Raw genomic sequence first — 16,167 nt, forward strand, 5'->3', positions numbered from 1 at the left:
AAGCAGAGCTGCTTTGGTGTCCAACAAAAGCGGGGTAGCAGGACAACGCTGGTAGAGGCTGGGACTTTGTGGAACCACACTGGAAGAGAAATGGCTCATCTGAGTTTTTGGGAGGAGCTGTTAGACATTAGCTGCATTAAATTTCTATTGCAGCATGCTAATAAAAAAAACAAGACAGTCCACGTTTTTGCTCGACCCCAGCTTCTTTCATAAGTCTACCATATGTTCATGTTCAGCATTATTGCTTGAACGATGGTGAGCTATAATAAAGCAAAATGTGGTCTGTGTCAGTGTTCCAGAGGAATAGACCATGAAACAAGGCTCTGCTGAATAGGTTTTTAACTATAAATTCAAAGATTTTGTCACTTGATATAGCTTTTCCTTCATTTGTGGCCCATTGTCTTGAGCTCTGTAGTGAAGTAAAATATGTTTAGTCATTACCAAGGTTGTTGATTTTATAGGATGCCCAAGTGCAAAGGCTTGCCAGCATTATTTGAGCAATGCCCCTCCTGCACCTGGCTTATGGCAGCTCAGTGATGCCCCTCCTGTACCTGGCTTATGGCAGGTCAGTGGTACAGCACTGTCTCAGCAGCAGGCAAATGGAAGCCATTTATACACAATTGTTTATGGCTGAGGGCAGCTGTCACTGGGTATACTCTCATATTAATATCCAGGCATAAAAATCTCTCAATTAAAATGTTAGTTGAGAAGATTAATAAATAGTTTGAACTATATTAGGATTGATCTATAGAAATGTCAAATGAAACTACATGGTTTACTGATATTTTGAAGTAAAGTTGTGTTGCTCAGCTGCTGGTATCAGCAGCTCTAGTTGAGCCGTGCAGGTGGAATGGCATTACCTGGACCACAACTGAACTATGGAGTATTTCTTCCATTGTAGGCAGCTTTGTTACAACATCCATGGACACTTTCAGACTCTTTGCCACACAAGTTGTTGTTGTTGTTGTTGTTTTTAAAGCTACTAATCCACTAGTGTGCAAAGTCTAAAACTGGATCTTTACACTGTTTTTATACTACTAAAAACAATATGGAGCCCCTTTCCCTTCCTCAGCTTTTAATCCAGTTGAGTCCCGAATGGTTCAGAGTCGGGAGGAGGCCCTTGGATGCTGGACCCAGGCATGCTCATGCTGTGTGATGGGGTACTGGGTCGGTGTGAAGGACGGGTGATGAAGCGGAGGTCCCGGACGGAGAAGCGCATCTCCAGCACGTGTTTCCAGGAAAGGTCACGGGGTTTAATTAAAAGCATGGAGAGGAGAAGTGGCCCTTGGAGGAATTGCTTTTTACAGAGAGCCTTCTTTGTCATTATGCAAAACCTCAAGGCAGAACCCTGGATTTAAGATTTTATATAAAGTAACCGCTGTTTAGCCTGCGGTGGGCCTGCTTCTGCGATGCAGCGGACGTGTCCTAGAGAGGCCTGAGATGAGAACTCAGCTCCCGGCATGGCCAGAGGCTTTTGACAGTTTACTCGCTTAACTTCTTACTAACTCCTCTTAATTGGGCTTATATAATTCTCTGTCTAATAAGGAACTGTCATCACTTTTAACCTATAGCTTGATTGTGGTTAGAGGTCATTATTCCTCTTCTGAAAGGTCCAGCTCAGCATTTGTGTACTGTGTCCAGTGGGAACATGAGCAGGAATTGTGGGTTGAAGGATGGTAGGGATTACTAGGCCTCTTGTTGTTTTAATTGTTTTATTGTAATCCTTCTCCTTTGGTCTATGGTGTTGGGGGACCAACCATTGGATTTTTTTTTTTTTTTTTTTTTATGCGGGTAAGTTGCCCTCACTGAGCTTTGTTCCTCATGGTAGTTGTAATAGTCATAAGTGCATCATGTTCGAGCTAAAGAACAGTGAGTTCTGAAACCTGGTACTGTAAAAGTCAGACACACACTCACACACTCACTCACAAACACAGCAAAGATACTGTAGGGGGCAGAAAAACACAGATATATGGTACTGAAAGGGATGGCCCAGTGGCTCTCAGGACCAGCACAGTGAGTGATGGATTATCCTAGAACAGTGATCTGTTCTGAACTTTGATGTGTCTTATGATTGCACTAGTGGTGTGAGCAGCTCTAGACTTTGTTGATGTATGTTATGATGGCATTAGCAGAGTGAGCAGCTCTGGGCTTTGTTGATGTGTGTTATGATGCCACTAGAAGAGTGAGCAGCTCATTATGACCCGGCGAACCTGTGTTTACTTCAACCCTGGTTTGGCCTGCTCTTGCTGTTAATTAGAGTGGAAGCAGTTGAACTGTAATCTTCATCTTGTTTAAACAGGGTGACCTTTTCCTCCTTCCAGGGCCTGCAGACCTGCCCTCCTCCCTGCTTTCCCACACTCTTTTCAAAGGCTGTGTGTCTGCTCTGCGTTTGGGCTCGTCTCGCACCCTGTTTGCGCTCCGCCTGTGCCCTGCAACATGTTCCAGTTCACCCCGTGCCGTGTTTGGGATTGCTCTCCCTGCTTGGGCTTGCCTATCTGGAAGAGGACAGGGCCCATCTGCTGGGGCGTGTGATGAGGGATTTTGTATACAGATTATTTGTGATTCTTGCTCAGCTGTGGTCTGTGTTTGGTCTGCCAGGAGGAAGGGAGGGTGGGTGCTAAGAGCTGGGGGCTGAGGGCAGGGTGGCTCTGGGGCCCTGTGAGCGTGGTGCTGGGTTGCTCCACCCGCTCCATGCAGGCTGGGGCAGTAGGGCATCCATAGCTGTGGGGGTGTCTGGACATCTTTTCCTGTTTGTCATCTGCTGGAGGTCCCATACCCTTTCTCTTGTTGCACCACTTGTCTCCGTGGCAGAGTTCTTGCTGGCCAACCAGGCTTCTCTACATTTGCACTTTTGTGCTCCTGGATTTTAGCGAGGGTGTTTTGCTGAGTCTTGTGACTTTTGTGTGTTACTGGACATCAGAAAGGGAAGCTGAGTCAGCTAAGAGAAGCTGGAAAAGGGGGTGAAGGGAAGAGGCGTTTGAGATGACATGACCCCACTGCCCTTCGCTGGTGTGTGTAGCAGTACTCGCTGGGGTGTAAAAGCCAATAACTGATTCTGCTGTTGTGGCTACTGGATTTCAATCCGAGTATGAGATTTCATATCTGACTGCATCTGTTGAATAACTTAAACGCATCAAATTTTGTGCCGGTCATAATACCTCCTCCACTCTGACAGGATCCAGGTTTGCGCGCGTGTGGTGTGTGTGTGCGTGCGTGCGTGCGTGCGTGCGTGCGTGTGTGTGTATGTAGGCATTTTGCAGTGCTGTTTGGCACAGAAGAGTAGTGCAGGCACTGTGTAGCAAATCAAATTTTCAGCCTTGAACACACAGTGTGTGTGAAAATAAGCCGGTGTGAACTCCCCTAGACGAAGACTCAGAGGGACTCGGACAGGGCTTTCATACGCTTGCAGTCTCTGGATGGACCAAGGACAAGCACAAACGGATCCTGTCACTGACAGCAGTGTGTGAGCGTTCAGAAGCTTTATAATACACTCCTCACTTGCTGATTCAGCCTGTGGTCTTATGTCAGCGCTGTCGTCTGTTTTTTGTGTTTTGGGGTTTTTTTTTGTGTGTGTATGTGTGTGACTGAGGGAGAGAGAGCGTGAGGGAGTGCAAGAAAGATTATTTTTGTGAAATTCAGCATATGAGCGGTTCATGAGTCCTGCCCCGTCCACACATGCAGAACACACAGCGGCTAAGCTGAATCACATTTGTTGATGTAGGGTAAGCTCTCCGCTGTTCACCGTTCAGAACAGCTACAGCAGAGCCCACTGACACTACCACATTGCTTTAGACCAGACTATGGGGAGAATATTTAGACCATACTCATTAAAGCAAAATAAAGTTAGGGTGCTCTATCAGTGAGGTAAAAAGTGCAAAGTTTCTCAGAGAAGGGAGGTATGTGAAGTGTCCGTAACACCCTCAAGAGGGATCAAAAGTGGAGTTACTCTAGAGTTAGTAGAGTAGAGTTAGGAGCAGCATGAACAGACACTTTTTAAGAGAGCGCAAGAGTGAGTGTCAGTCTGTCTGTATGGTTATGCTACAGAATGGTTGAAATTGACTGCCAGACCTCCATGGGAGCCCAGTGACCCAGACTGTGTGCGCATGCACGCACGCACGCACGCACGCACGCGCGCACACAGGGAGAGAGAGAGAGAGAGAGAGAGAGAGAGAGAGCAGAGGGGAGCACTGAGCGAGAGAATGAATGAGGCTGTTTTGTTTTTTTGGGTTTTTTTTTTCCATTTTTGAGACTTTTTATTGAGCCTCACCTCTGCACTGATTGAAGCAGAACTGAGGAATGTCACTGGATTCGGGAGGGCTTTGGAAGGAATGTCCCACTTTATGGTGAGCCTCTCTGCCATCTCCTAGAAAAGAAATCACAGAGCAGTCTTGAGCTTCAGTAGGTGTGAGCTGTCCTATAGCAGCACAGAGCTTCGTGGTGTTTTGGCACAGGGAAAAATGAAATCCTTACCCCCACCCCCCACCCCATCTTCGAAATGAGTACAAAATAAACAGTCTTGCAAACTCTCTCTGAAAGCCGTGCCATGTAAATTACAGAACAGTCTACGTGCATTGACGTGGAAACAAAACACAACAAACGCACAAAAAAAAAAAACCTGTTGGAGACACTACAGTATGCACAAGATGCAGGAAGGTGGAGCAGGCAGTGGGGAGAGAATTGCACCCGTCTCCTGGCTGCAGCGAGGGGTGAGGGAGTGCGTTTGGACCAGCCTCTTTGGCCTCGAGCAGACAGGCACAGGCGGGGCAGCCAAGCACACTCGCAGTGCCTGGGTCCACATGACCCGCCGCACCCAGGCAGAAGACGAAAGCAGTGCTGCAGTACCCGTGCCCCGCCAGAGAGACGGCATGAGGACAGATGCTGAAACAACCAGATGGACAGCCAGACAGGTCAAATTATTGCTGTGTCTTTACAGACAGTGTTGGCACTTAATCAAGCAGACTGGCCGTTCAGTTTAGTCTCCAAGCACTGACAAATGCCAACAAGTGCAAATAGTCGTGTTTTATTGGAAGACTGAAATTGACTAGGAGAGAGTGTGAGGTGTTGGATCCAGTAAGTGACCACCAGTCACTCTTCTTGCGAGTGCAGTGGAGTTGTATTTGGAGCAGGTGACTGACAGCAAGACTGCACGTCTGCGCGTGTCCTCAGTGAGAGCAGATGTGCTTCACTCGTCCTCACAGCACCAGATGTGTCCCAGCATCAAGATGAGACGGTACAGGAGTGTAGCTCTTTTCCAGGGAGAACTGAGTCACAGGGCTGGAGCTGCTCACAGGGTCTGGGGGGCGAGGGGTGCACCTCTTCTTCCTCACTCCCTGACATCACCAAGATTTGGCCATCCATCTTAATGGCCCTGGAGGCTTTCGCTAGCCCCTCTGCCTCCATCCACCATCTCTTGTCCAGATGGCTTGTCTTCTTCTTCTAATCTCCACTGTTGACTCCTTCTGCATTCTTACCTTCCTGCCAGGAATCGAGAACTCACTCTCTCTCTCTCTCTCTCGCTTATGACAGGCTTTCTGTTTTCTGCTGACGTGGCATTGCTATATGAGAACTGCTTTCTCATGCTCGCTCTCTCTTACTGTCTTTCTGTCTGTCTCTCTGCTCTAACTTTGTTAGCTGGCAGGCTACATTAAGCTTTCAAAGAAGTCAGTATTTTAGCTTCAGTATTGGCTAATTTAGTATGTTTCTTGTGCTCTGCCGGGCGTCTGAAGACTGTTGTCTGGGTTCGTCAGGAGCCTGGAGTGCCATGCTTGATCGTGTCTTCTCCTTGGGGTTGGTCGTGGTCTGCACTGGAGCCTGGGCCAGTCAGAACACTCTGGAACATTCCGGCAATCCTACTGCACCGTGTGGGGGAGGGAAGCACAAATGGAAGGCTATGATGGGAGAATAAGGTGGACCTGTAGCCCATCTTCTCTGGATGAATGTCTTTTGATACTGTATGTTCTTTTGCATCCCTTAGCTAGTGTGAATAAGAGGGTGTCAGGATGTTCTCTCTGGGAATGTTCTAACTTCACCACTGTCCACAAGTGCAGGAACTGTATGTTCTAAATGTGCCCCTTCGCACAAGTGAATGTAGCATATTAAGAATCTGTCTCTCTGCCTACAACTCTTCACATAACCTGCTTGTTCACATCTCAGCAGTCTGTAGCAAAGAGCCACTGGATTCCTGCATTTTCCTTAGTGGCAGCAGTAGCTCAAGGGAGCGTACTTCACGTGAAACCATAGATCTGGGGGCGATGCAGATGATGTGTATATGCTCCTCCCCCTGTGTGCGTGACTTTTACCTTCCCCCCCCAACAGCAGCAGGTTCTGTTTTATTGGTTCCTCTCATCTCCTCCTGGTGGAAGCTGTTAGCTCTGCTGACAGAATGAGTAATGTTGCCATAATTTTTACTTCCTAAGACACCCAGCACCTCAGCTGACTGACCGCCGTGAGAAGTGGCTTTATAGGCATTACCATATTCCTCTTCCCCTGAAGTTGCCTGGAGACAGTGACACATGAAACGGGACGAGCGATAGGCAGGCAGTGGGGGTTGGGCCACCACTGCTTGTACTACAGGGAGGGGTGTGCGCATGTGCTTGCGTGTGTGCGCATGTGCGTGCGTGTGTTCCAGGTGCATGCATGTGTGTACGAGTGTGAACTTGCTTGTGTGCGCATTCATGGCAGGGGTGGTGTGCATACATGCTCATATGTGTGCATCCTTATGTACGGACAAATGTGTGTGCATGTTTGTTTTTGTGTGTGAGTTGGTAAGTTCTTGACCAACTGTAAAACATGTTTCCCCTCTTGTCCACAGCAGTGACCCTTCCGGCGGCTTGTGCAAGTTGCCCACTCTACCTGCACTGTGCCACCTGTTCCTCAACATCCAGTGTTCCAACTCACTTATACTTCCCATGAGTCTGACTTCATTAACTCCTGTACGACACGCCTCCGGTGTCAGCGTTCTTCCCATCTACACCAGTGTTCTTCCCATCCAGTGCCAAGGTTTTCCCTTGCCCCTGTCACCTCTTCCTACCAGACACTTGCTTTGTTAAGCCCTGCATGGAGTCTGTGACCTTCACCACCCCTCTCTGCAGGGATACGGTGGATTAGAGGAAGGAATGTACCAGGGGGCTCTGATATGATAGCACAGTGCTGTGGATTCCAGCTCTGCTTATCCCTCCATCTCAAGGCTGCTGAGCAGTTGTATGACCCCCCCCATAAACAGGGCTGTGGATAATCCTGAGGCTTCAGCCTACCCTCATACCAGGTGCTTACCTACACCAGCGCTTCCTGGTCCAGCTTTGGACAACCCCCATCTAGCCCATGTTTGGTTGTGAAACTGCCCTTTAAGCGTCCGTTGCAAGGATGTTTGGACTCGGTGGGGTTTCTGTTCTTCTGTAAGTACAGGAAACACTTTGAGTTTGTTTATGGAGGAGAACTTGGGACTTCTGCTGACCCTGTTTAAAAAAAAAGTGACAAATAATGGAATAATGTTGAACCAGTGGATCCTTTGAACGCCATAAATATCCCAGCATATGTCCAAGGTCAGCAGTGTTCCTCAGTCACTGCATGTCCACGTCCACAAGCGAGGCAGATCATTGGCAGGTAAAGAATCCAGTGAAGACACACAATTTGGCAAGCAGTAACCTAACCCAAACCCCAGTAACAAGCTGGTTTAGCTGAAGAGAGAGCGTATGGGGCAGCACAGTGGCTCAGGTAGCCTGGGTTTGATCCCTGGTAAAAGATATTTACCAATTAATCTATGCATAAAGTTGTCATTTGCATTAGGACAACATGCAATGTTTCTTTTACACTAAACAATACTGACCTTCTCCTTCTGTTATTATTATTATTATTATTATTATTATTATTATGAGGAGGAGTCTGAAAGTGTGTGTGATTTTTACACCGTTTCACCGGTTACCATAGTTAACAAAGTATGCATGCTCTGTTACTGACAGTGTCCTGTGTATGTATTTACCATGTGGGACGTGCTGACACTAACTCGTCCTTTCCCGTCACATGTCCTTTCAAAACTATGGCTGGATCAGTACAGAGCCCACACACTATTGGCACACAGAGCACAGAGCTGGCTCCACATGACTAAAGGTCAGCGCTCTGCTCAGGACATGCGCTTCTACAGTCAGCTTCTGCAGTGCAGTAGCATTGGAACTGGAGAGCAATGCACTTCAGTGCAGCGCCTTCAGTATGTGGTCTGCTGCTGCACCATGCTGTGTTTGCAAAGTGTTTGTATTTGCTTTTTCTGTGTGTTTACTTTGTGGAGGTTTTTTTTTTTTTTTGTACTGAAACATCTGGTGTTATTTGAACACCTGGTATGCACTGAATCAACATGTGTGGCTTAATTTAACATTCACCCAGAGCCTAGCAGAACCTGCCAGTGAAGTGCCTTTCATGCTGCCTCAGAGATGAAAGAACGTAACGAAGTGAGTGTATGTGTGCGGAGTCATGCATCTGCTTCGTCTGAACCAGATCCAGAGCATCGTTACACACACTCACTCACTCACTCATATGTACTATGCACACATGCAACCTGCCTCTGATTACGGACAGTAAAGGTAAATGGCTTTGGTCTCCTCTACTTATGGGAGACAAGTCCAGAACATATGCCCCCTGCTGTCCTGGGTGAAGTTTGGGGAACCACCTCTGTGGAGGCTTGGAGGAGCAGAAGCTCTTGGGCCCGGGGAGGGAGGCTGGAAGAGGGAAAGAATAGCTTTCCTTTTCCCTAGCTTCTTCAAACACAGAGCCATGGGTCAAAGCCTGTCCCACAGGAGGGCGGGGGAGGTGGAGAGGGCTCCCTCAGCCACACGGCTTTGGTTTGCTCCAGGCCTCCATGCCTGCAGAGAGTTGTGATGGAAGCTGTGCGGCGCGCTGCAGGGGCCAAACATACATTCTTGTGCGCTCCATCAGTCTCTCATCCAAATGTAAATATGGGCACGTGTTTGGACCTGTGATGTCAGTGTGCAAGGGCTGGAGGAATGCATGCATGCATGCATGTGTGCGTGTGTCCATATGCACGAGTGAGAATCACCAAGAACATTGGTTAAAGGAGCCAACGTCTTGTTCCAGAATGCCTCTGGATGAGTTTGGTTTAGTCTGAGCTGAGCATGGCTCTGAGTGAGTTTGGTTTGGTCTGGAGGAGGCAGGATTCATACCTCTGAGCCCACCCTGCCACTGCTTTTTCCTGCACACTGGAGATAGGTTATGTTTTGTTTACAGGATACCGGGTAAAGAATGGTATCTATGACTACTGATGAGGAGGAGAGGAGTGTGAATGCCTATTTTTGGATGCTTATCTGTAGGGCAAAGCAGAACACCATCGTGTCAATTCCACATTCCAGCCCCATGAACTCAGCCTGGCTCCAAGCTAACATCCTGCATAAATCCAGACACACATACCCATACCAACATCCTTGCACAGTAAGGGAGTGGCATTAGTTCCTGCATGTGTGCTTGCCTGTGCATGTGTGTGCATGTGTGTGCGCATATGTACACTTAGTGTGTGTCTGTGCCTTATACACATTGTTGCATCCAGATGTGTAATAAACGCATATGGACAGGTAAGAGGGGACTCAAAATAAAGGCAGCTGTTGAAAATGAGCACTGACTTCAAGCTCTCAAACTGTTAGCCCAAACTCCGTCCCCCTGCGTAGCCCCTCCTCTACATCATGCTGCCAGTCTCTGCTGAAGGGAGTAAATTATTCAAGTTACAATTGACTAAAACTTATTGACCCAAATTTAAGCGCACACAAAACTACCTGTTTGTGTAGTAGGTGGTGTTAGATGGGACCTAAGGTCACAATTTGCCATATTTACATTGCATCTCCTCAGCAAACAGCAGGTCACCCTGAGCAAAAAGCATCACTCTCCTCTCTGTTCCTGGGGGGTCCTCTGGAGCTCCTCTTGACAGAGTAGTGGGTGTAAAAAATAATGCTGCTGTTGGGCAGGAAATATGAACCAAAGGGAACTAAATTTCATAGAGCTTCACCAAGACTCATATTTGTGGACAATACAGTGTGGGCTTGGGTTCCTGTGCCACTAGGTGAGGAGAATGTCTGGAACAGCTCCTCTCTCTGTGTCTGGCAGGCATGTAGTGAGGGACAAGAAGAAATGTGGGTGAGATGGTGAGTGGACGTTGGTGAGGTGGGTGATGTGGTTAGGGGATGTGGGTGAGGTAGTGAGGGAATGCTGGTGAGGTAGTTAGTGGCAGCAGTGCTCCGAGGAGGAGGAGCAGGAGGAGAGTGAGGAAGGTGAAAAGTGCTGACTCTCTCAAGCAGGAAGTAGTCTACAAGCCTGGCTGTTATTCCTTTGTCTGATATGGGTGGGTGGGTGGGTGGCTGTGTGTGTGTGCGCTTTAAAGATTGGGAAATATGAGTCATCAGGATCTGGGTTATTAGGCTGCAATGACATGCCTTGCCATAATTAAAAGCAAAAAAGAATTTCTCGCACGCTCTCTCGCTCTTTTCTGTCTCTTGCTGTTCCTTCATTTTGTCTCTGACTCTGTACACCCCCACACTGCCCATTGGTAGTATTTAATCATTACAAACACAGAAAGCCACTTCCCATCATTTTGTAATCAGTGCTAACAGGGTTTTCTCTTTTATCACCATCATACTCTGGAAAAATACAAGCTTTCTCTTGAGGTCCAGTTCCCTGGGTGGGTAGGGGTGTGTGTGTGTGTGTGTGTGTGTGTGCGCGTGCGTGCGCATGTGTGCATGGGGAGAGCGTGAAGCGTGACATGATTTTCTGGATTCTCTCCACAGGCTACAACAGACCAATACACTAAGAGCAGTGTCTGATGTATGCCTTGGCATAAGGGCAAAATTTCTTCATGACTCCCAAAGTCATTTTCATGATAAACACTGTATAATTGTGTGTCATGAGTTTTGTTAAAAGTTCTAACAATGGAAAACGATGAGATTTTTTTATTTAATCATATTAAGAGAGGAACAGAAGAACATCAAATGATTTATATCGATCAGTAAATAAATATGTAATATAACGAGATTGACAAAATGGGTTACTGTCCGATCAGCTCCTTGATGCTATGTGGTTTTAATTTAACACTGTGGCCCCACTGGTTGCTGTTTATAGGCCCACTGTAGTTGGTCTCTCTTTGTAATATGCAGCTGGTCATTGTTTTAGAAGCTAATAATACCCACATTGTCCTCAGAAAAGTCTGTTGCAACATAATTTATTGTAACTGCAGTAAGGCATATTGCTTAGCTCTACCTCTGGGGTGCAGGTTGGCTGGGGTCACTCCTCCACCACAATTCAGTGATGTCCTGTTCAAAAAACAAACAAACAAACAAACAAAAACCGCCCACCAATCCTCGCTCCATTATGCACCAGCTCACATTGCTAATAATGTTGCACCAGCTGTTGGCTTTTCCATCCGGATGAGTGCATCCGCTAACGGGTGGATATGGATGGAGCAGCAGGTGTGGTTTAGAGGCAGATCTGTCAGTGAAGCATGAGCTGTTGAATTTGTGTGTTTGTGTGTGTTTGAGAGTTTTTAGCCTTTGTGTTGTCTTGGTTAGTGTGTTGTGTGGCTTCAGATCAGTACTTTAGAACTTCAGAATCTCTCTCTCTCTCTCTCTCTCTCTGACAGACGTTACCATATCGGACACAGACGGAACAAGATAAGAACAGGAACAGTTGCTAAGCAATAGTGACAACATGCCAACGAGGGCATCTCTTGCAGACAGGACACACACATAAATGCACTTGCATGAGGGCATGCGCACACACACGCAAAAGAGAACCTCCTACTGTTGACCTCCATGTGTTTGCAGGCTGAAGAATTGCACTTTAATTACGGACTTAAAAAGTAGTGATTTGCTCAGGAATGTAAATCATAAGTTGTGGGCAGTGTTGGCTTTGCTGGCTGCTCACAGCTGCAGGGAAATGCTCTCAGCTCCCAGCATGTCCCGCCCACACAGCCTAAGCGCCGTCCTCATCATGCAGCCTAAAGCTGCCAATTAGACAGGTCTTTTGATGCACCTCAACATCTGAACGAAGACTTAGATAAGTATTTTATAGACATGAATGAGAGCTGAGTACTGATCTGAGTGATGGGAACATAAGACTCACTTGCATCAGTGCATGCAGATGTGCACTTGCTCTGTAAAGCACACATACCTCATTAAACATTCCTTGCTAAGGGATTTCCAAAAAAACACACCTGGGCCCAATCTCAACATGTGAACGCACTCAGACACCCACAGCTCAGCTGTTCAGCTGTTTGGTGTGCAGACTGCAGTCTGGCATTCAGACAGTCTAACTCTCACTGCCTGTTGGTTACTGTTATTTTCTAGTAGCACATGAATTGTGTGCACACGTGCGTGCATGTTCGTGTGCTGCTGTAAGCTGTAAGACAGACAGAGACAGAGACACTGCAGGTCTGGCATAACTTGGGAGTAGGGTCTGTCTGCCTCGTTACCATTTCATGCTTTTTCAACACTTTCCACTCTGGCTTTCTCTTACTCTCTATCCCAATCCATCTGTAATGTTTTTATATTTATTCTTCATCATCTTTCCCCCCTTCCTTTCTCTTTATCCTTACTATCCTTTCTCTGCCTCTCTCTCTCTTCTCCCCACTTCTCTCAAGTTAAATTCAGAATAAACTGGCTGAAAATATTCAACAAAAGTAATAGTACTAAGAACAACAACAACAATAATAATAATATACATGCATACATATTTAAATCAAAAATAGTCCTCATAAGAAATCTCTGAGAGCTACAGCCAGAACAGAGCTGCTCTCATATATCAACAGTCATTCTCATCACTATAATACATCAACAGTCCCCTGGCCACTAGAGACCTCCCCTCAAAAACCCACACAGAGAACCCCCCCTACCCTGCCCCGCCGAGGAAAAGCCCACATGAGTGAGAGGGCAGGGAGTGAAAGGAAGAAAGAGATCACAATCAGGCATCATTTACCCCCAAGTGCGCACTGATCTGAAGCCAGTTGTTTCATACAGCACGCTCCCTCCTCCCTGTACCACGCTGTATGTAGGTCAGCTCTGATGCAACCTGTTGCACCAGAGCTCTGGCTCTTCCTCCCCATGTGGAGACCATGTGTGTACAGAGCACAGGAACAGAGAAAAACGCAAGTACGAAACAAAAAGAAAGCGCTTCACTCTTCTGTGTGTAGCTCTCCAGCTGGACCTGTTGTAGTTTTCACAATGTTTTCCTCTCTGCTTGTTGAAGAAGGAAATTTCATGCCTTCTCTTTGCTGAGGATTATGGGAGCTAAGGTGATATCAATGACATGTGGCTGGCAAACAGCTGAGACTGGGAACAGGGAGGAGTTTGAGGCTGCCAGACCACAGAGAGAAAAGCATGCAGAAAGATAACTTGGGGGGGGGGGGTGCACACATACACACAAACACATGCGCGCACACGTGTGGGTGAGAGACCAGGAAGGGAGTGTAGTGTAACGGACAATGTTTCAGTTCCAGTGCTTCAAAGCCCAGAGACCTGGACAGCTACTACCTGCTTTTTTCACACCCACACACCCAGTGAGGGAAAAGCAATATAAATATATATATATATAATATGATATATCATATATATAAACACACAAACACGTTAGAACCTGTAAATCTTTGATGTGGTAAATGAAGAACTACTTCCTCAAGAATGTGGATGTCCACCCAGTGATGAGGCTGTGCTTTACAGTAACACTGAATCAGACACTGAATCAGTCTGCATCCTGGAGTTTTTCATATTTCATGTTGGGTCCTGTACTTATAATAATTTTTTCTGTGTCCAATTTGCTATACTAGGAGGAATAAGGGGTGAACACTGGTGACTTCACTCAGTAGGAACATTTTTATTCTAAAAAGATTGAGGACTAGCAAAAAATGAAGTCTGAGTATATCACTGAGCATATAAACTACAGTGTGCAAATGTCACTGTGCTGATGACTCCCACTCCAGAGACTCTGCTGCTATTACAGTCAGTAGAAAGATGAGACAAACCACACATAAAACAGAAGTCATCAGTAGAGTAACTCAGCACCTCCTACAAGTCTGCACCTCTAGAAGATCCTTTCCATCACACTGCTGGACAGAACTCCTTAGTACAAAACTGTAATCATCAGTGTCGTACCAACCGAAGCTACACTGAACCCATTATCTACTCTTTTATGGCATCATCAATGAACATAATGTTCTATGGCCAGTTCCATTTTTTTTAGACACCAGCCAATCACTGGCTTTGGTGGAACAGAGTTCAGTTTAAGACTCAAACAAGGAAGGATCAGCCATTCCAACACTGAATAGCTGTGCTGTTCTTTTTGGCATGGGGTCAGGGAGGAAACGGATCATATGGGCAGGCATACTCAGCCTTGGCAGAAGCAGCATGCTAATAAAAGCAAAAAGGCTTCTATCAACCAAACTTAGCAAGTCTCATATTTTATGTGCATCTGTTGCAGTTTGATCCAGAATAGGACACTACAGCCATAAGACTCTCAAATAAGAGATGATGACCATCAGACTCAGTGGTGTATATCTGTCTGTCTGTGAGAGAGAAGGAGTGCACAATATGAAGAGAGAAAGAACAAATGAGTTTCTGCCTATATAAATGCGTATATTGGCCTAGATCGGTGTGTGATTGATGCATCTTGGTCGCCTGTACGTTTTGGTATGTGATTGGTGCGTCCCAGTTGCCTGTATGATTGGTGTGTGATTTGGGCATCTCGGTCACCTGTATGTCTCAATATGTGATTGGTGCCTCTCAGCGTGTGATCAGTGCGCCTTGTTTACCTGTTGCTCGCGGGGTTCTGACCCTGCACAGTTTCCCTGGCTGGATACATTTGTATGGCCTGTTTAAACCCCAGTCTCCCAGCAGGAGCACATCCTCTGTGCATTGGGATGCCATGGCTTTTGCCTATCCCACTGTAGGTGTGCTGTTTTTTTTACAGGTTTTCCCTGGCATTTTCTGTGTTTGGGATTCCATTGTTTTGGGGTGTTGTAGTGAGAAATTGCAGATTCTTTTTGGAGTGGTATGCTATGGGATCATGTTGGTTTTTGGTGTACTGAAGAGTATGGACTGAGGTCCAGTGGTTTACATTTCAGTATAGGACAGACCACCCACCTTCAACACCATCCCCACACTGATGGAGACACATGCGTGTGGATCCCCTACATTCTTGTAACCCACCAAGTCAGACTTCCAGACTTTGTGAGCTAGGGAGAGAAGTAAGCGTGTGTGTGTGTGTGTGTGTGTGTGTGTGTGTGTGTGTGTGTGTGTGTGTGTGTGTTTCTCATATATATATTTTATCTTAATATTTTGTACAGACTAAGTAAAAGACATGCCAGTGAAACAGACTATGATTTGAGATAATGTTGGAGCTTACAAAGGATGGTAGGTTTTCTTCTCAGAGTGCCTCGTAGGGTGAAATTTCGTGGGGTTCAGCCTTCAGGACCTTTCCTCTCTCACAAAGCCCCGCTGTGGTGCTGTGGAGGTCAGGGGGAGTGTAAGCTGAGCATGCACCACAAGTCCCTGGCGTGCTTTCCCCTCACAATGAGCCCTTCTCAGGCCTCAGCGCATCCAAAGGTTCTCATGCTCCCAAGGTTTCGAATTTTCAGCTCAAACACTTGCACAGGTGGGTGACTGGCACACACTGCAGCCTCTGCCCTGCTGGCTTTCTGAGAGCAGTGTGCTGCCTCAGAGAAGAACAATCCCAAAAAAAAAAAAGATTTGGTTGAAGTAAAAGGTATAATTGGTGTATTTGGGAAATGCCTAAGAATAATGGGTGTAGGTGGGAGATGCCCAGGTGTAATAAGAGTAGGTGGGAGGTGCAGGGTGTGGCCTGAAGCAGGTTTTGTTGCCACTACCTATGTGCCTTAGCCTGTGTGCCCACTTATTTTTCACTTAAAAATAAATAAATAAAGCATCTACTCTGGGGTCTGACATGGGAATCACGCAGGCAAAACTTCTTTTACACAACTCGTTTGTGCTCACCTGAGTCCAACAGCAGCAAAAGCTTCCCAGGAGCAGGTTAGCTATGGAGAGCGAGCGCCTGTGGGGACAGAGGCATTACCTGCTGAACTGTCTTGCTGCCATTTAAGCCTGAGAAAAACCAATAATCCCATTGGTGGTACACTCCTCTGGGGAAATGGAGGCTGTATTTGGCATTGTA

At 46.6% G+C, this 16,167-nt stretch overlaps 1 protein-coding gene across 3 annotated transcripts in view; it reads left to right on the top strand.

Annotated features, from left to right (window-relative positions):
* fndc3ba (fibronectin type III domain containing 3Ba) overlaps positions 1–16,167 on the top strand; it is a 101,234-nt gene that overhangs the window by 33,046 nt on the left and 52,021 nt on the right. The gene's annotated exons all lie outside the window — the stretch shown is intronic.

Source organism: Electrophorus electricus, chromosome 17, assembly GCF_041902795.1.
Source record: "Electrophorus electricus isolate QZ-2024a chromosome 17, ASM4190279v1, whole genome shotgun sequence".
NCBI classification, from domain to species: Eukaryota; Metazoa; Chordata; class Actinopteri; order Gymnotiformes; family Gymnotidae; genus Electrophorus; species Electrophorus electricus.